Source organism: Spermophilus citellus, assembly GCF_964194105.1.
Source record: "Spermophilus citellus genome assembly, chromosome: 5".
Lineage (NCBI taxonomy): Eukaryota > Metazoa > Chordata > Mammalia > Rodentia > Sciuridae > Spermophilus > Spermophilus citellus.
The window spans coordinates 115,052,314-115,074,052 of NC_138186.1; the positions used below are offsets into that span (position 1 = coordinate 115,052,314).

A 21,739-nucleotide genomic window follows, 5' to 3' on the forward strand; every position below is an offset into this window, starting at 1 on the left:
GCCATGAATCTAAGGCTCCACCAGGGCACCAGGAAACCTTATTAAGCTCAGTTGAGAGACCTTGATGTATTTTCCAAGCAAGATTGAAGAATGCTTACCTCTGAAAAATTCAGTACAATATTGATTATTTTTAATTATATAAATAGCCATTTTTAATACAATTACAATATTTGATAAATAGTACTTTTAATATTTTGGTTTTTTTTTAAAGTTGTAGTTGGACACAATGCCTTTGTTTATTTTTATGTGGTGCTGAGGATCAAGCCCAGCACCCCGCACATGCTAGATGGGCACTCTACCACTGAGTCACACCCCCAGCCCCTGGTAAATTGTACTTTGAAATTCTCCCTCCTTTAAAGTTCTACTCAGGTATCTATCTTTAAATTTGCTGATTTGTACCACTTATACATTCTTCCTATACTTCTTACACAAAATTAAGTTCATTAGAAGTGAGGTATTTCACGGTTCAGGACAATCCATGTTGACAATTCAGAAAAGAAGTACGTATATTTATAAAAGTAAATTTAGATGATGGGACATATATTATGGCTCAACTAAAAAAAATTTTTTTCAATTAAAAGATTTCATTTAGATACTGTTCTAGGTTTACATCTGACTCGGAAAAGGGAAAATGTTTTCTAAATTATCCTAGATAAACTACTATGCCATAATGTAAATTTAGAAATTATTAAAGCCTAGGAAAGCATCTCCTTTTTCATGTGGGGCTACACCATCTCCCATCCTCGAGCTCATCCACCCAACAAACATGCCTACCTCCAGTGAGTGATCACTGCCTCAGTGGCTGCAAACTAGAAGCCCTTTTCACAGGGTCTTCAGTTTGCCTCCTTCTGTGGAACTCTCAGTATGGAACACTATTTAGAAACTAATTGCTCTTGTTTAGCTTAACTTCTTCTAAGAGGTGCCCATCTAAGAGTGGTTCTCAGCAAAACAGAACCACTCAAAGAGCAGTAAATGTAACAATACATTCCCAACTTATGCCAGTTTAGCCAGAATCTCTGGTGGTAGGGCCCAAGCACCTGTATTTTAAAAATACCCTTCAGGAGCTGGGGATGTAGCTCAGTGATAGGTCCCTGCCTAGAATGCACGAGGCCCTGGGTTCAATCCCCAGCACAGGCAGAGGAAAGGTTCCTCAGATAATTCTAAGATGCTGCCATGGTTTAAAAACAAAACAAAACAAAAAACAAAATACCCGAGACTGTGGCCCTTGTTTCTCTCTACCCCTAATGAGCAAGGGATTGCAAATCACTGCTCCAACTCTACAGGACACAGCATTCAGTGTTTCATTAGAGAGAGGCATAAGACTGAAGAAACATATATTGTTATGCTGAATTATTCGGTATGATAAAAAAATTATAAAAGGGTTCAACAGAGATGTGAAAGAACTTTCCCCCTGAACTATTCCAAATGGTAATGTTCCTGTTAGCAATATTGTCACCGCCAAGAAGATTTGTGAATAGTAATTTATTTTCATTCCTTTCAGGATGCACTCATAGTATGTCAGCTGGTTATGATATATTCTGCACACTAAACAAAATAAATGCTGCTGGGGTTTCCAGACACTTAAAAGATTCTGAAGAACTGACTGAAATGATCAGCAGTATAATTCTCACTTATTATTTCACAGATATCATAGTCTTATATCATACTATGATATCATAATCACAGATATCATACCATCCTAATGCATTTAGGAACAAACAACCTATTAAAAGAATAACCTTTAAACTATCATCAACAGTAATGAAATGAAAATTCAGGTTTGGGAGAAGGGAATACTCCAAAGATAAAAAGGACACCTACATTCTTCCATAGCACTCCTTCTAAACATGTTTTAAAAACCTATTAATATGCTGTCCCCTAAAATGAATAGACATCAATGACATAGATCACAAACATTATTTCAAGCTATAACAAAATTCTACATATAGAAAAATAACTACTATCTGGTAGATTGTGATAATAGTTCTTTAACTATATGGCTTTGTCCTTTCGATTTACTTACGAAAAGACCACTGACTTATTTGCTTGATATGAAATAGTAAATAGGAAAAAAAATAATTACAAACTCTCCAAATTGTCAGTGATGGAAAATACAAAGAGGTACAATTAAGTAATCTCAGAGGATAAACCATGACCATACAATGACCTTGGAATTGATTTCTACATTTGTTTGTTTTCTTACATTTCCACAGACTACTAGAATTTCCATAAGTCATTTATTCTTTCCTTGAGAAACTTTATTTGGCTATTTGTGTATCTGGTGCTATTAACTCACGATAATTTTACATCAAATCCCATAATAAAACATGATTGAGGTTGAATTCTAAAAAAAAAAAAAAAAAATCAAAACACACAAAACAGGAAAAATACCACCCTAATGCATTTAGGAACAAACAACCTATTAAAGAGACTAAGTGTGTCTGGCAGAATTCTAGAGATGACAGAAAACAAGAGGAAACAACATTTCTTAATGTCATTTAAATATGCACACAGGAGACAGGGAGATGTGCTAGGACAAAGAATCAACAGGAACTCTTCTCTTCCTGCACATATAATTGGGATTCATTAACAATAAAGGAACAGGTGTCTTGGGACTCATTTATATAGGCTATTAACTATTATGAGCTGCTGGTATCCAAATTTATTTTAATACTAGGCAACAGATTAAAAATAAATACAAATTTAAAGTCCATCTATTAGCATGTGAAAACAATGCCTAGCTTTGCAGAGTGTAATTTAATACAAAGGTATTTTTCTATGGTCCTGATCATAGGACACTGAAGTTTATGTACAACATTCCCTAAGTCCCAAAATGAAGACCTTCATATTAAACTCCATTTGAATGCAAAAATAAATGAACAGTCTTCTGTCTTGATAAAATTAAACAAGCGTTATTTACTAAGAACTAAATTCTTATTCAAATTTAAACAATGATATAAACAAGTATCCATCTTTTAAAAAAGCAGGGGAGGGTATCAGATGCACATCAACTTCCTGCCCTAAATCTGGTTCATTTAACCACATATTATACTACTTATTTTGAAAAGCCTGAGTGGCAGTAGTTAACTTCTAATTTTTTTACTGTCTCATCTGTGAACAATGACTAAGAAGCTAAATGAGCAATCTGAGGAATCTTTACATCTTACTAAAAGCTATTTTGAATGTTAAAATCGGAAGTGCAGCAGGGGCAATCTAGCCCTGTGGCTTTTTTTTTTTTTTTTTTTTTTTTTGGTAGTGCTGGGGTTTGAACCCAGAACCTCATATATGCTAGACGATTATTGTACCACTGAGCCACATCCTCAGCCTCTAATACATAGATATACACACACACATATTTTTTTTTTAAACAAAATAACAAGGTATGAAGGGAAGGGAGAGGAGATGAGAATAGGAAAGACAGTAGAATGAATCTGACATAACTTTCCAATGTTCATATATGAATACATGACCAATGTAACTCCGTGTTATATACAACCACAAGAATGGGAAGTTATACTCCATGTATGTTTATATATAATATGTCAAAAAATACATTCTGTCACAAATAACTAAAAAGAACAAATACAAATATTTAAAAAAAAATAACAAGGTATCATGAAGCTAAGTAATTTGGCTATGGTAAACACAGCAATATTTTGATCACAAAAACTGTCAAAATACTACTATACTATAAAATCAGTACAATAGGCTCAAAAGCAAGATGGCAGTTCTCTTGAGACTGAGTGTCCTCTGTGGTGCTCAGGGAGGCCAAGTTCTATTCCATCAAACTCCAATGGTCAGAATGCTCCTGTCTTGCCATTTCTCCAGGACCAACCCATCCCAGGATGGTGTAGAACACACAGTACATTCACCTGTTACCAAGCTGCCATTCTGATTCCAAGGCTGCATCTCTCCATTGGACTAGCAAAAGGGTTGTCTGTGTTCAGCTTTTGGGCCTACTTCAGGGGCATTTCAATCATTGCTCTGCAATGTACTATTTCCTGGCTATAGTCTTCACTCTCCCTAGTCACTGGGGCCTTGGATAATATGTTACTATGTTCATGGGGATGCATTGCAGAAAGCTGCCAAAGCAGGCCTTTTGGTACTTTCAGCTTTAACCTTTGCTGGTCTTTGTTATTTCAGCTATCCTGATGTGAGCACCTGCAAAGCTGTCACCATGCTGTGGAAACTCTGACCTTTTTGACTCAATCCTTTAAGAACTCATTATATGCATCCTTGCCTCTGCTCTGTCATGCCATTCATTTCACAGTAAGAAAGAAGTAACAGGTAAGTCCACCAGTGGAAAAATCTTCTAATCACATGGTTATTTTGCAATTTCATTATGGAAAAGGTTTGAGGGGAAGTGTATCCAAGAAATTATGAGACCAAGTTCTGTATTCTGATGAGTTAATGGTTGTTCCCTAGCTCATAAGATTCATAGTATATTTAAACTTCAATCCTGGCACGGTGACGTATGATTGTGATCCCAGTGGTTGGGGAGGCTGAGACAGGAGGATCACAAGTTCAAAGCCAGCCTCAGCAACAGCAAGAGAGGCCCTGAACAACTCAGTGAGACCCTGTCTCTAAATAAAATACAAAATAGGACTGGGATCCCCCAAAAACCAAATGCAGAATGTTTTCTCTGATATGTAGATACCGATCCATAATGGGGATGGGGAGGACATGGTACGAATGGAGGAACTTTAGAACAGGGCAAAGGGGAGTTAGGGGAAGGGAGGGGGCAAAGGGATAGGAAAGACAGTGGGATGAAATGGACATCATTACCCTAAATATATGTTTGAAGACACAAATGGGTTGACTCTACCTTCTGTACAACCAGTGACATGAAAAATTGTGCTCTGTGTCTACTATGAGAAATGCATTTTGCTGTCATGTATAACAAATTAGAGTAAATAAATAATTTTTTAAAATAGGGCTGGGGATGTGGTTCAGTGGTTGAGTGACCCTGAGTTCAATCCCCAGTATCACCCCCCCCAAAAAAAAATGAAAAAAACTTCATATATCAGCTTTTGCCTTTTAATTTGTCAATCTTTTAAAGAAAATTCAATTTAATTAGTATCCATATATGATCATACTTCTGTATTTGTCTTGGGAATAATAAACAAAGGGAATGACTGTTAATTCATGAGTAAAGACTTTGCAGAAAATTAGTATTTAATTTTTGGAAACTTCCCTGTCTGTTCAGTTGATATCAGATACTAATGGTTACATATCATAGAGAAATTTTAAAATTAGGAGATACTGAAATCTCAGATTACAGATTTCTAAATCCTAGGAAGGGAAGCTTGGAGAGCTTCTGAATTTAGAGAAGTTCCAGTAAGGGAAGATCTTTCTTGTAGATGTTTCAGAATATTCAAATTCCAAACAGACTTAATCCTCAAATGTGTTTTACTTGTCCCTAAAATAATCTATCCGCAAATATAAAACTATAAATAATAAATTATTTTCCCATGGTGGGAATTGCTAAAGAGGAGATATTTTATTTTTTATTTTTATTTTTTTATTTATTTTATTTTTTTTAAAGAGAGAGTGAGAGAGAGGGGGACAGAGAGAGAGAGAATTTTAACATTTATTTATTCTTAGTTCTCGGTGGACACAACATCTTCGTTTGTATGTGGTGCTGAGGATCAAACCCAGGCTGCACACACGCTAGGCGAGCGCGCTACCGCTTGAGCCACATCGCCAGCCCCCAAGAGGAGATATTTTAAAAAGTCAGTATAATAGTATCTATCATCCAAGAATAATGTGAAAATTCAGTGGGTAAATTGTTGTTGATGCTATTTCAGATGTGGATTTACCCATGTCTAGTTGTTCTATTTTTAATTTGGCTTATTTACTTACATGATATTCAGACAATGATATTTTTCCTACCTAATTCAGAAGTATTAAATGATTATGTTCTTTGTGCCACACTAAAGAGATTAAAGATGGCACAACATGATTTATTTCTATAGGTATCTAGGAAAAGTCACTGTAGAAATAAAAATGATCAAAAAAATTGAAATTGATGGGGCTAGGGTTGTGGCTCAATGGTAGAGTACTTGTCTGGCATGTGTGAGGAACTGGGTTTGATCCTCAGCACCACATAAAAATAAATAAATAAAAAAAGGCATTGTGTCCATCTACAATTTTAAAAATATTTTTTTAAAAATTGAAATTGTTGAGATTCATAACTCTTTTGGGGGAGAGGGGTAATTATTTTTATTTTTTTTAATTTTTAAAATTTGTTCTAATTAGTTATATACGACAGTAAAATGCATTTTGACACATTGTATACAAATTGAGCACAACTTCTCATTCCTCTGGCTGTACATGGTGCAGAGTCACACCAGTAGTGTAATCATACATGTATACAGGGTAATAATGTCTGTCTCATTCTACCATCCTTCCCATCCCCACAGCCCCTGCCCTCACTCCTCACTGCACAATCCAAAGTTGCTTCATTCTTGCCTATCCTTCCACCCCCAAATATGGATCAGCATCTGCTTATTACAGAAAAATTTTGGTTTTTTATTTTGGGGGATTGGCTTCCTTTACTTAGCATGATATTCTCTAGTTCCATCCATTTACCACCAAATGTCATCATTTCATTCTTCTTTAAGGCTGAACAATATTCTATTGTGTATTTGTACCACATTTTCTTTATCCATTCATCTGTTGAAGGGCATCCAGGTTGGTTCCATAGTTTAGCTATTGTGAATTGAGTTGCTATAAACATTGATGTGGCTGTGTCACTATAGTATGCTGATTTTATCAAGTCCTTTGGATATAAACCAAGGAGTGGGATAACTGGGTCAATTGGTGGTTTCATTCCAAGTTTTCTGAGGACTCTCCTTACCGTTTTCCATAATAGCTGCACCAAATTGCAGTCCCACCAGCTATATATAAGTGTACCTTTTCCTCTACATTCTTGTCAACACTTATAATTGCTTGTATTCATGATAATTGCCATCTGACTAAAGTGAGATGAAATCTTAGGGCAGTTTTGATTTGCATTTCTCTAATTGCTAGAGATGATGAACATTTTTTTCAGATGTTTTTTGATCGATTGTATTTCTTCTTCTGTGAAATGTCTGTTCAGTTCCTTGCCATTTGTTGATTGAGTGATTTGGTTTTTTTGGTGTTAAGTTTTTTGAGTTCTTTACATATCCTGGAGATTAGTGCTCTATGTGATGTATAGAAATGCATCTGATTTATGGGTGTTAATTTTATATCCTGCTATTTTGCTGAATTCATCTATTTGTTCTAGAAGTCTTCTGGTGGAATTTTTTTGGATCTTCTAAATATAGAATCATGTCATCAGAAAATAATGATAGTTTTTCTTTTTCCTATTTGTATCCCTTTAATTTCTTTCATCTGTCTGACCGATCTGGCTAGAGTTTCAAGGACTATGTTGAATAAAAGTGGTGAAAGAGGACATCCCTGTCTTTTTCCAGTTTTTAGAGGGAATGCTTTCAATTTTTCTCCATTTAGAATAATGTTGGCCTTGGGATTAGCATAGATAGCTTTTACAATGTTGAGGTATGTTCCTACTATGCCTAGTTTTTCTAGTGTTTTAAACATGAAGGGATAAGAATCGTGATGCTTAAAACTACAGTAGTATTTTTAATGGTACCAATCTGTTATGAGGGGTTATATACTGTAGACTATTTAATAAGATCCCTAACCTCTAGACACCAGTAGCATCCTCTAGTTCTAACAACCAAAAATGTCCACAGACATTGCCAATATCCCTAAAAAGGCATAATCACCTTGGTTAGAAATCACTAGATAAGGCAGACCACTATAATTTAAGTTGATTTTCAGATTAATGATACATATTAAATATTGTCCAGAGGCAAAGCAAATTGGGAGTTTTAGTGTTCTTTTAAATAGCTTCAGATATAAGATTATGAACATTAGAATAAATGAGTAGAGAAATAAAATCACATATTCAATGTCATGATGTAGCTCTGGTTTTGATTTTATAGTTTTTTGTCACTAACTGCTAAAAATTCCAAAGAAATATGAAATGAGGAAAATGAGTTCATATTCCTAATGAGAAATAAGTATCTTTTTAATATTAAGACTTGTCAAATTAGAAACTGCTCCTCCTTCCCCCAAAGAACCCTTAGTACTACTTCTCCAAATCTTTCAAAATATAACTTGCCATTTTCTTATGCACAAATTTCACAGAACTACAATTCCAGCTGGTGTCTAGGAATAAGACCTTTAATTAGTTCATGTTTAACCTATTCAAAGGCCTAAGACTAAGTATTAAAACAATACAGTTTTGTTTTTATCCTCTGTATATGAATTTTATGGGCAAAAAAAAAAACCCTGTTATAAATTTCATACTTTCCAAAGGTCTCAATAATACTGAAGGTTTATTATACTGGAGAGTGCTAAAATGTTAGCTCAAGGGCCAAATAACTAAGGTGGCAAGTGAACACTGGATCTACATAATATATAAAGGGGAAAAACTGGCTTTCTCTGTCTTAGGCATCTTTTTCACCTGTGAAAGCACAAAACTCTGAACAACTATTCATTATTGGCAATGCCTCATTGAAATGTGGGGCACTGTACATGTGGAAAGTACTCTAGAAGAAGATATCAAGAAAGAAAGATGGACAGGAAATGTTTGCGACTCAGTGACTAAACGTGAGTTGGCTTAGCTTAGGATCTAATTTAAAAAGAATCAGGCCCACTAGAGGGATCATTTGTGAGATAGGCCTTCCATCAGTGCCCTCTATGCTTCCAAGAGGAACCTATGGGCTCTGCACTGAAAAGAAACAAAACAGAACAGTGGATGAATTTGAGAATCATAACCACCAAGAGGATCAGGCTAATTTTGATTCTAACTTCACTTAAAAAATTACCAATTGGTCTCAAGTTTTCATACTCAACAAACTTTTGTTTCTTCAACATTATATAAAAGAAGAGAACGGTTGGTCTGTTTTTACAAAAGGATTCCTACAGTCTGAAAAGTTCTGTTAATACTGTTTTGTTTTGACTAGTATAGTGATATCTCCAACATTAGAAATTTGGACATAACTTACTATATCTAAATTTACATCCTGGGCAGTATTTCCTTTAACAGGAACAGAATTTTACACTACGTGAAAATTTAATTTCCAGTGTTAGAGGTATAGAGATATCTGATTCATATTGAAGACAACTTATTTTTAGTTGGGAAAACTGCAGTGCCAGACTATTTTACATTTAATGCTATACTTTACATATATTATAATATTCATGATGTATGATAAATATCCAAATCCTATTTGGAAAACTTTCACTGTGAAAAATTAAAATTTTAACAAACTGGTGCTTCACATTTTAAACCACGTTCTCATTTTTAGAAAGTAAACATACCAATCTGACAAATGATATTAAACCTGTTACTAATAAACTCAAAATCTTTTTACATTCCTTGAATAATTCTAAATATTGAAGATAAACAATATAAATGACAATAAAAATTTCAAATATGTAAAAAACAAATTAGGGGCTGGGGTTGTGGCTCAGTGGTAGAGCACTTGCCTAGCATGTGTGAGGCACTGGGTTCAATTCTCAGCACAGCATATAAATAAAATAAAGGTTCTTCAACAACTTTAAAAAAATTGCAAAGAAAACAAATTAGTATCCTGTGTTCTAAGCACTTATTGTGGGTATTTCAATAAGGTCTGTAATTTAGTAAAGGAATAATCTAATTATTATTGAATTATTACTAATTTAATAAAGAATTCTTTAAATGCAACAGGCGATGTGCTGCTCCAAGCTATAGAAAAAAACAGTAGTGAAATAATTGATGTTCTCTGGTCCATTTCATTTTTTAAAATATTTATTTAAAAAATATTTATTTTTTAGTTGTAGTTGGACACAATACCTTTATTTTATTTATCTATTTTTATGTGGTGTTGAGGATCGAAGCCAGGGCCTCGCACATGTTAGGCGAGTGTTCTCCTGCTGAGCCACAACCCCAGCCCCCATTTCACTTTTAATTTGTGTTTCAAGAAAACCTTTAGGGTTGACATTTTCTATTTGACTTTATAAATGTCTTTTCTCTAAACTATTATTTCACTTAAGTACCAAATCATCTATATTTCTACACAATGGAAATCCTCCCCAAAGACTAATCAATCAAGAATTTAATTATAAAAATATGGTCATATGATAATAATATAAAACATAGCATCACGCATGTAACACAACCCAAATCACTGGTGCCTTAAACCATATGTATAGAGGATTCCAACTATTATTATGATGAAATGAGCTGGTTGACAACCCCCCGCTCAAAAGTGACCATAACGCTGGACAAAACCATCAAGGGCAATAATTTTGGAACCGAGTAATTCAATCAAGAGCATACATTTCATGAAAACCATATAACTTTAGATAAGAGCAGTGTGAGACCTGGGGATGTAGCTCAGTTGGCAGAGTACTTGCCTAAAATGCCCAAGGCCATGGGTTTAATCCTCAACACCACCAAAACCAAATGAACAGCATGAGTCTATGATGCTGTTGCCAGAGCTGTGCCCACCTCCATCCCTGAGCTCTGCTAAGAGTAGTAGTGCAGTCACAGCAGGATGGGCTGTGAAAACAAGCAGCTTTGTCACCTCTGCCAAGGCAGGGCTCATTTGATCTGGAGCACTGATAGTTAAATAATGATCTCTAGCAAGTAAACAGAGATGGCTTGAGGCTCCAAAAGCCTGAATAAGTAAACCTGATTGGGGCAAATAACATACTAACAGACTAGTCAGGAATTTAACAGGGAGTTCCAGCAGCTGGAGAGGCCTGAACCTATATATTTAGAGTTGCCCAAAGGCTGTGTGCCTTTCACAGAGAGCAGAGAAAGCTCAAATATCCCTGGGTGATGTAGCTTGCAGTTGTGTGCAGGTAAGACATAAGAGGAAACAATAGAAAATAAAGGCAAGAACAGCCTGAAATTTGAATGTGCTTTCCATTTCACACACAGATTCATAAGGAGAGACTGGAAGCTTTATTGGCTCAAGATGTTTCAGCATAGCTTCTGACCAGTCTTTAGCTGATAACTAAGTTCTACAGATGAAGGAGCAACTGCTAGGAAGCCAGACTTACCCCCACCAACACACACACACACACACACACACACACACACACACAAACACAGATATTGCAGCTGCATGTCACATCACACAGGATACAAACTTTAAAGGTTTAGTCCAGGCAAGTTACAAAACAAGCAAGCAGCAATCACCAAGATTACCAATGGAAGGGACAAGTCAGAAACTGAAGTTATTAAAATACATTATCACGTAAATGTCCAGCATTCCATAGACAGCTAATGAGGCATGCAAGAAACACGAATATGTGATTCATGAGAAAGCAGTCTTTAGGAACTATTTCCAAGTGTCTTTAAGATATTGTATTTAGCAGACTTCAAACTAGGTATTATAAATAAGCTTTAAAAAGTAAAGAAAATCATGTTTAAAAAATTAAATAACTCAGTGAATACAGAATCTTGTTAAAGTATAGAAATTATTTTTTTAAGAACCAAATGGAAAATCTGGAGATGAACAATAGGCAATTAAGTAATAATATGTGGAATTTCAATACTCCATTTTGAACAAGGATACAGAAGACTTTAATAGATATCATTATCAACCAACTTGATATACCTGATATTTATAGACTGTCGTGCACAATGAATACAAAACACACATTCAAGTATACATGAATATTTTATACATTCTGGTCCACAAAACAAGTCTCCATCAATTTTAAAAAACCTGAAATCATAAATTCATATTCTCTGACTACAATAGAATTAAGGCTAAGATCTCAAATAGAAAAAAATGTGGGGAAAAATCAAATATTCAGAAATTAAACAACATACTTCTAAATAGCCCAGGAATGAAAGGGGGAAGACAGAAACATTTAAAAATATTTTAAGCTGAATAAAAATGAGAACATACTAAAATTTATAGGATGTAAGTAAATAAATATTTAGAGGGAAATTTACAGCTTGTAATCAGGAAAGTCTTAAATTGATAAGCTCCACCTTAAGAAACTAGACAGGAATAGCAAACTAAACCCTAATTGAAAACAGAAAATAAAGTTTAGAATGAACATCAATGAAATAGGAAACAGAAACAATAAAGAAAAATCAATGCAACCATATAGTGGCTATTTTAAAAGATCAATAAAACTTATAAGTCCTTAGCTAGACTAATTAAAAAAAATAAGAAAAATAAGACAGAAGAAACCAAATTCATAAATGAAAGAGTAGACATCAGTACAGAATCTATAGGAATTAAAAGGACTATATGGGAATATTATGAACATTCTTATTCCAACAAATGAATATGGATAAAATGGTCAAATTCCTATAGTGTCACAAATTTCCAAAACCAATTCGACAAGACATAGAAAATATAAATAGACCTATAATAAATAAGCTAAATTATTAATTAAAAACCTACTCACATAGGAAAGACCAGTCTAGAAAGAATTTTTTGGCAAGTATCATCAAATATTTTTTAAAGAAATATGGTTTCTTTATAAACTCAGAAAATAGAAACTTTTCAACTCATTCTATGATGTTAGTTACTACCCTAACACCAAAGATGAAGACATCACAAGAAAACACCACATTTCTCTCCTTCATAAATGTCAGGAAAATCCTCAATAAAATATTAGCAAACTTAATCCAGCAACATAACAAAAAAGGCTTATATACACTGTGACTAAGTGAGACTCATCCAATGAATGCAGTTTAACACTAAAAAATCAATAAATACAATGTCTAAGTTAAAAGGATAAAAGACAAAACATCACCATTTCAAAAGATATACAAAATCACTTAACAAATCCAGTACCACAATAAAAACTCTCAATATATGAGAAACAAAAGGACCTTAACCTAATAAGCAACATTTATGAGAAATCTACCTAAGACTGGGAGCAAGGTAAAGATGCCAGTTCCTGACACTTCCGTCCAACATTGCACTGAAGGTTTCAGCTAGTGCAATAAAACATTAAAGGTATACAGATTGAAAAGGGAAAAAGAAAAAATTGTTTTTATTTGAGGCTGATCATCTATGTAGAAAATTCTTCAGGCCTTAACAATATACATATAGAATACGTGAATTTAGCAAGGTCTCAGGATATATGATCAATATATAAAATTCATTGTATTACTGATAAGATGCAAGGAATCAGAATGAAATTATAATGGAATGAAATTAGAAATCAACAGCAAGGAGAATTATGAAAACTACACAAGCACACTGAGATTTAATAATACACTTCTGAATAATGAGTGGGTCATCAAAGAAATCAGGGGATAAATTACAAAATTTTGAATCAAATGAGAATAGGAATACAACCTAAAAGAACCTATGGGACACAATGAAGGCAGTTCTAAGAAGAAAGTCTATAGCTGTGAGTGCCGACATGGAAAAATCAGAAAATCTCAAGTAAGATCTCTTAATTCTATTAAGCTAGTATCACACTGATAACAAAGCTGGATAAGGACACAGCAAGAAAAGAAAATTGTAGACCAACATTCTTGATGATCATAGATGCAAAAATCTTTAACAAAATACTTGTAAATCAAATTTGACAACATATCAAAAAGATCAAATATCATGATCAATTTGGATTCATCCCAGGGATGCAAGGATGGTCTAATGTTCACAAATCAATAAATATAATACACCAAATAAATAGAATTAAGAACAAAAATCTCAAGATCATCTTAACAGATGTAGACAAAAATTCAACATCCCTTCATGTTAAAAATCCTGAAAAAAATAGGGATAGAAGGAACTTACCTCAACATAAAAATGGCTGTGCATTACAAGACCAAAGCCAACATCATGCTAAATGACGAAGAACTGAAAGCATTTTCTCTAGAATCAGGAACAAGACAAGAATGTCCATTTTCCCCACTCCTAATTAAATATAGTACTAAAATTTTAGCCAAAGCAATTAAGTAAGAGAAAGAAATAAAAGGGTTACAAATAGGAAAGGAAGAAGTAAAATTATCCCTATTTGCAGATGATATGATCTCCTTATACTTAGAAGACTATAAAAGTTCTAACAGAAGACTTCTAGATCTGATAAACACATTTTGTAAAGAAGTAGGATGCAAAATTAATATTCAAAATAACATATCTATACACAAATAGCAAACATGCTGAGAAAGAAATCAGAAAAACAATTCCAAACAAAAACAAAAAACCTCAGAATAACTTAAGAGATAAGACCTCTACAAGAAAAACTAATAAAACATTAAAACAAGAAATAGGAGTAGCGACCCAACATGTCGGCCAGCGAGGAAGCAGAACTTTCAGTATCTCCACATTAACGGGATCAAAAAGACCCATTAATACACCTAGACTCTACCTGCTGAGGAACTTCTAGCAAAATTCCTCTGAAAGGAGACCTGCCGGGAATTAGTAAGTTTATTAGAGGTGACAGTTTGTCCCAGACGAGTGAATCTCGGTCACACGGAACAGAGGTCCAGTCCCGCCGGCCGCTGCCTACCCGGCTCTGCGAACGGCCCTCGCCCACCCGGCTCAGGAGGCAACGTGAAGGGACTCTAACCAAGCCTTTATGAAATAGCGAACTGGGAACTAAAACCAGAGATTGAGTCAGACCAGAGACAAGCCAGTCTCACCCCTCCCTTCAGACACTCCGGCAAGGAGCCAGAGGCCCGCCATAGCAGAGAGGGGAAGTCACCAGAGTTCAGCCAATGAGATTCCTTCCCAGTGGAATCTACTTTGGCAGGTGTGTGACTTCCACCCACATCAGATACAAACAACCGGGAAACTTCAAAAATCTCTCTGTGGGCGTGACCGTAAGGGCCAAGGGACTCCCGACCCCCAACTCCCCCTACTGCCAGTGACATGGGCATGACTGTAGGGGCGGAGGGAAGCAGAGAAGACTCCCCACCCCCAACTCCCCCAACCGCCAACTGAGAGGGCATGACGGTAGGGGCGGAGGGAAACAGAGGACACTCCAGACCCCCAAGTCCTCCTACCGCCAGCGGAGTGGTCGTGATTCTAGGGGCTGAGGGAAGCAGAGGGGATCCGCGACCCCCAACTCCCATTACCACCAGTGGCGACACCAAGGGTCTTAGCCGCCAGCTTCCGAGGGCGTGCCCACCAAAGGGGTCCGGAAAAATTAAAAATTAAACTATTGACTCCCAGACCACAGCTCCACAGCACTGGGGCTTAGATGAGTGACAGAGAGAGTGCTCAGTCGTTCGGGAAATAGGGCACACGGTGGGGCTGAAAGTGTAACCAGATCCTTGGGGAACTGCCTCCGGTGAGCAGGACCTGGCTGGCTGGCTGGAGGAAGGGGAGGAGGGGCCGTAGAAGTGAAACAGCTCTGGACCATCAGGATTGACAGACTCCCAGGAGCCACCTTACAGGGACTGCTGTCGACACATTGAGGGCAAAACTCAGCTCGGAGGGCACAGCTCTGCCTACGGGAAGAGAAGAAAATGGATCTCTAAGACCTAATTTTATTTCTTATTTTATTTTATTTTTTCTCTCCGCTTTTCCCTCTTTCTTTCCCCTTTCAAGTTTTATTGTTCTTTCCCATTCTCCTCTATGCTATCTATCTCCCTCTCCTTCTTTCTTTTCAAGAGCATCTTTCTTCCCCTTACCCCCAACTTTCATCCCAAGCATTACGTCCTCCATTACGTGTAATTGTCTAAATGCAAATAGGTGAATGTTTCGAGGCCGTCTATAGGGCTCCTAAATACCTAGCTACTACCAACATCCTGATCCAATCTACGGTTAGTATCCCCCTTCAGTAGAGCAACCTTCTAAAGTAGCCAAGACATACTAACCCTTATACCTTCATAGCATCTAACCTAAAGTCCTAAGAACAAACAACAAATCACTATATGCATGCAGAATCCGGAAGCCCTTTATAAATTGAATGAATCAGCTCTAAAGTACAATAAAGCCCAACATCTCTAGGCATACTCTCCCACCACAAAGGAGAGACAACAGAGATATACAAAGCCAAAACAAATATATAGGAGAAAGCACTTACAAAGCAGTCAAACAGGGCTGGAAAGTAACGTGAACAACATGAAAAAACAAGGGAAAAAAGGATTACAGATAATGCAGGACAACTTAAATCTACAGGAGGACCTAGAAGCATCAGAAACACGGACAGGGAAAGAAATCAAGGCATACCTAACTCAGATGGAACGGAATATTAGAGAAGACATGAGACAGCAAGTCCAAGTATTGAAAGTATATTTTGAAAACGAACTAAACAAACAAATTCAAACTGCAACGAATGAGCTTTACCAGGAGATAGAGATCTTAAAAAAAAACCAAACAGTAATCCTAGAAATGCAAGAAACCATAAACCAGATTAAAAACTCTAACGAGAATATTACAAATAGACTAGATCAAGTAGAAGTCAGAACATCAGATAACGAAGACAAAGTTTATCAACTTGAAAAGAATATAGTCAACACAGAAAAGATGCTTAAATCTCACGAGCAATCTATCCAAGAAATATGGGATCTAATCAAAAAACCAAATTTGAGAGTCATTGGGATAGAAGAAGGCACAGAGTTTCAAACCCAAAAAATGGACAACTTATTAAATGAAATAATCCTGGAAAACTTCCCAGAGATGAAAGATGGAATGGATTGCCAAATCCTGGAAGCCTACAGGACCCCAAACATCCAAAACCGTAATAGACCAACTCCAAGACATAAATTATGAAGATAGCCAACATACAGAACAAGGAGAGAATATTAAAAGCTACGAGAGAAAGGAGGCAGATTACATTCAGGGGTAAACCAATTAGGTTAACAACTGATTTTTCATCAGAGACTTTGAAAGCGAGAAGATCCTGGAACAATGTATTTCAAACGCTGAAAAATAATGGATTCCAACCAAGAATACTGTATCCAGCAAAATTAAGCTTCAGATTTGACAATGAAATTAAAATCTTTCATGATAAACAAAAGCTAAAAGAATTCGCAGCCAGAAAACCAGCACTGCAAAGCATTTTGGGCAAAATTCTACAAGAAGAGGAATGGAAAAATAGTGCCCAAACTAACAGCGGGAGGTATCTCAGCAAAGGGGGAGGAAAATAACCAAAAAGTAAAAACTAGCCAAACTAAAATAAATAAATAAATAAACATGACTGGAAGTACAAATCATATTTCAATTGTAACCTTAAATGTTAATGGACTAAACTCACCAATCAAGAGACACAAGCTAGTTACCTGGATCAAAAAAACAAATCCAACAATATGCTGCCTTCAGGAGACTCATATGATAGGAAAAGACATACACAGGCTGAAGGTGAAAGGTTGGGAAAAATCATACCACTCACATGGCCCTCGGAAGCAAGCAGGAGTGGCCATACTCATATCGAATAAAATCAACTTCAAACCTAAGTTAATCAAAAGGGATAAAGAAGGACACTATATCCTGTTAAAAGGAACCATCCACCAACAAGACATAACAATTATCAATTTGTATGCACCAAACAATGGTGTGGCAACATTCATAAAACAAACTCTCCTCAAGTTCAAGAGTCAAATAGACCACAACACAATAATTATGGGTGACTTCCACACACCGCTCTCGCCATTAGACAGATCCTCCAGACAAAAGCCGAATAAAGAAACTATAGAACTCAATGACACAATCAATAACCTAGACTTAACCGACATATACAGAATATATCAACCATCATCAAGTGGATACACGTTCTTCTCAGCAGCACATGGATCTTACTCAAAGATAGATCATATATTATGCCATAGGGCAACTCTTAGTAAATATAAAGGTGTGGAGATAATACCATGCACCATATCTGATCATAATGGAATGAAACTGAAAATCAATGATAAAAGAAGGAAGGAAAAATCCTGCATCACATGGAAAATAAACAATATGTTACTGAATGATCAATGGGTTACAGAAAACATAAAGGAGGAAATCAAAAAATTCTTAGAGATAAATGACAACTCAGACACAACATACCGGAATCTATGGGACACAATGAAAGCAGTTTTAAGAGGGCAATTCATTTCCTGAGTTCATTCCTCAAAAAAAAGAAAAAAACAACAAATAAATGAACTCACACTATATCTCAAAACCCTAAAAAAGGAAGAGCAAAACAACAGCAAATATAGCAGAAGACAAGAAATAATTAAAATCAGAGCGGAAATCAACGAAATTGAAACAAAAAAAACCATTGAAAAAATTGATAAAACTAAAAGTTGGTTCTTTGAAAAAATAAATAAGATCGACAGACCCTTAGCCATGCTAACGAAGAGAAGAAGAGAGAGAACTCAAATTACTAACATACAGGATGAAAAAGGCAATATCACAACAGACACTACAGAAATACAGAAGATAATTAGAAAGTATTTTGAAACCCTATATTCCAATAAAATAGAAGATAGTGAAGATATCGATAAATTTCTTAAGTCATACGATCTGCCCAGATTGAGTCAGGAAGACACACAAAATTTAAACAGACCAATAACAAAGGAAGAAATAGAAGAAGCCATCAAAAGACTACCAACCAAGAAAAGCCCTGGACCGGATGGGTATACAGCGGAGTTTTACAAAACCTTCAAAGAAGAATTAATACCAATACTTTTCAAGCTATTTCAAGAAATAGAAAAAGAAGGAGCTCTTCCAAATTCATTCTATGAGGCCAACATCACCCTGATCCCGAAACCAGACAAAGACACTTCAAAGAAAGAAAACTACAGACCAATATCTCTAATGAACATAGATGCAAAAATTCTCAATAAAATCCTGGCGACTCAAATACAAAAGCATATCAAAAAAATTGTGCACCATGATCAAGTAGGATTCATCCCTGGGATGCAAGGTTGGTTCAATATACGGAAATCAATAAATGTTATTCACCACATCAATAGATTTAAAGATAAGAACCATATGATCGTCTCGATAGATGCAGAAAAAGCATTCAACAAAGTACAGCATCCCTTTATGTTCAAAACACTAGAAAAACTAGGGATAACAGGAACTTACCTCAACATTGTAAAAGCTATATATGCTACGCCTCAGGCTAGCATCATTCTAAATGGAGAAAAACTGAAGGCATTCCCTCTAAAATCTGGAACAAGACAGGGATGCCCTCTCTCACCACTTCTATTTAATTTAGTCCTTGAAATACTAGCCAGAGCAATTAGACAAAAGAAATTAAAGGCATAAAAATAGGAAAAGAAGAACTTAAAATATCACTATTTGCGGACCACATGATCCTATACCTAGAAGACCCAAAAGGGTCTACAAAGAAACTATTAAAGCTAATAAATGAATTCAGCAAAGTGGCAGGATATAAAATCAACACGCATAAATCAAAGGCATTCCTGTATATCAGCAACAAAACTTCTGAAATGGAAATGAGGAAAACCACCCCATTCACAATATCCTCAAAAAAAAAAAAAATACTTGGGAATCAACCTAACAAAAGAGGTGAAAGATTTATACAATGAAAACTACAGAACCCTAAAGAGAGAGATAGAAGAAGATCTTAGAAGATGGAAAAATGTACCCTGTTCATGGATAGGCAGAACCAACATCATCAAAATGGCGATATTACCCAAAGTTCTCTACAGGTTCAACGCAATGCCAATCAATATCCCAACAGCATTTCTTGTAGAAATAGATAAAGCTATTATGAAATTCATATGGAAAAACAAAAGACCCAGAATAGCAAAAGCAATTCTAAGCAGGATGTGTGAATCTGGAGGTATAGTGATACCAGATTTCAAACTGTACTACAGAGCAATAGTAACAAAAACAGCATGGTACTGGTACCAAAACAGGCAGGTGGACCAATGGTACAGAATAGAGGACAGAGACCAATCCACAAAATTACAACTTTCTTATATTTGATAAAGGGGCTAAAAGAATGCAATGAAGAAAGGATAGCATCTGGGGCTGGGGATGTGGCTCAAGCGGTAGCGCGCTCACCTGGCATGCGTGCGGCCCGGGTTCGATCCTCAGCACCACATACAAAGATGTTGTGTCTGCCAAATACTAAAAAATAAATATTAAAAATTCTCTCTCTCTCTCTCACTCTTTCTTTAAAAAACAAAACAAAACAAAGAAAGGATAGCATCTTCAACAAATGGTGCTGGGAAAACTGGAAATCCATATGCAACAAAATGAAGCTGAACCCCTTTCTCTCGCCATGCACAAAAGTTAATTCAAAATGGATCAAAGAGCTTGATATCAAATCAGAGACTCTGTGCCTGATAGAAGAAAAAGCTGGCTCCGATCTACATATTGTGGGGTCGGGCTCCAAATTCCTTAATAGGATGCCCATAGCCCAAGAGTTAAATACAAAAATAAACAAATGGGACTTACTTAAACTAGAAAGTCTTTTCTCAGCAAGAGAAATAATAAGAGAGGTAAATAGGGAACCTACATCCTGGGAACAAATTTTACTCCTCACAGATAGAGCCCTAATATCCAGAATATACAAAGAACTCAAAAAATTAAACAATAAGATAACAAATAACTCTATCAACAAATGGGCCAAGGACCTGAACAGACACTTCTCAGAGGAGGACATACAATCAATCAATAAGTACATGAAAAAATGCTCACCATCTCTAGCAGTCAGAGAAATGCAAATCAAAACCACCCTAAGATACCATCTCACTCCAGTAAGATTGGCAGCCATTATTAAGTCAAACAACAATAAGTGCTGGCGAGGATGTGGGGAAAAGGGTACACTTGTACATTGCTGGTGGGACTGCAAATTGGTGCGGCCAATATGGAAAGCAGTATGGAAATTCCTGGGAAAGCTGGGAATGGAACCACCATTTGACCCAGCTATCGCCCTTCTCGGTCTATTCCCTGAGGACCTTAAAAGAGCATACTATAGGGATATTGCCACATCAATGATCATAGCAGCACAATTCACAATAGCTAGACTCTGGAATCAACCTAGATGCCCTTCAATAGATGAATGGATAAAAAAAAATGTGGCATTTATACACAATGGAGTATTACGCAGCACTAAAAAATGACAAAATCACGGAATTTGCAGGGAAATGGATGGCACTAGAGCAGATTATGCTTAGTGAAGCTAGCCAATCCTTAAAAAACAAATGCCAAATGTCTTCTTTCATATAAAGAGAGCAACTAAGAACAGAACAGGGAGGAAGAGCATGAGGAAAAGATTAACATTAAACAGAGACGAGTGGGGGGAGAGAAAGGGAGAGAGAAGGGAAACTGTATGGAAATGGAAGGAGACCCTCATTGTTACACAAAATTACATATAAGAGTTAGTGAGGGGAAAGGGGAAAAAGAAAACAAGGGAGAGAACTGAATAACAGCAGATGGGGTAAAGAGGGAAGATGAGAGGGAAGGGGAGGGGGGACAGTAGGGGATAGGAAAGGTAGCAGAATACAACAGTCACTAATATAGCATTATGTAAAAATGTGGATGTGTAACCGATGTGATTCCGCAACTTGTATTTGGGGTAAAAATGGGAGTTCATAACCCACTTGAATCAAATGTATGAAAGATGATATGTCATGAGCTTTGTAATGTTTTGAACAACTAATAAAAAAAAAACAAGAAATAGAAGAAAGATGAAAGATGAAAAGACCATCAAGGTTTATGGGTAGGCAAAAATTAATATAATAAAAGGATCATATTACCAAAAGCAATCTACAGATTCAATGCAACCCCAATCAAATGTCAAT

At 36.0% G+C, this 21,739-nt stretch overlaps 1 protein-coding gene and 1 pseudogene across 3 annotated transcripts in view; one reads left to right on the forward strand and one right to left on the reverse strand.

Moving 5' to 3' along the window:
- The window catches only part of PDSS2 (decaprenyl diphosphate synthase subunit 2), a 263,309-nt gene that overhangs the window by 177,011 nt on the left and 64,559 nt on the right, over positions 1-21,739 (reverse strand). The window lies entirely within an intron of this gene.
- LOC308650183 (succinate dehydrogenase [ubiquinone] cytochrome b small subunit, mitochondrial-like) lies at positions 3,722-4,195 on the forward strand (annotated as a pseudogene). Its single transcript has 2 exons — positions 3,722-3,772; positions 3,891-4,195. The product of its transcript is annotated as a succinate dehydrogenase [ubiquinone] cytochrome b small subunit, mitochondrial-like (transcript).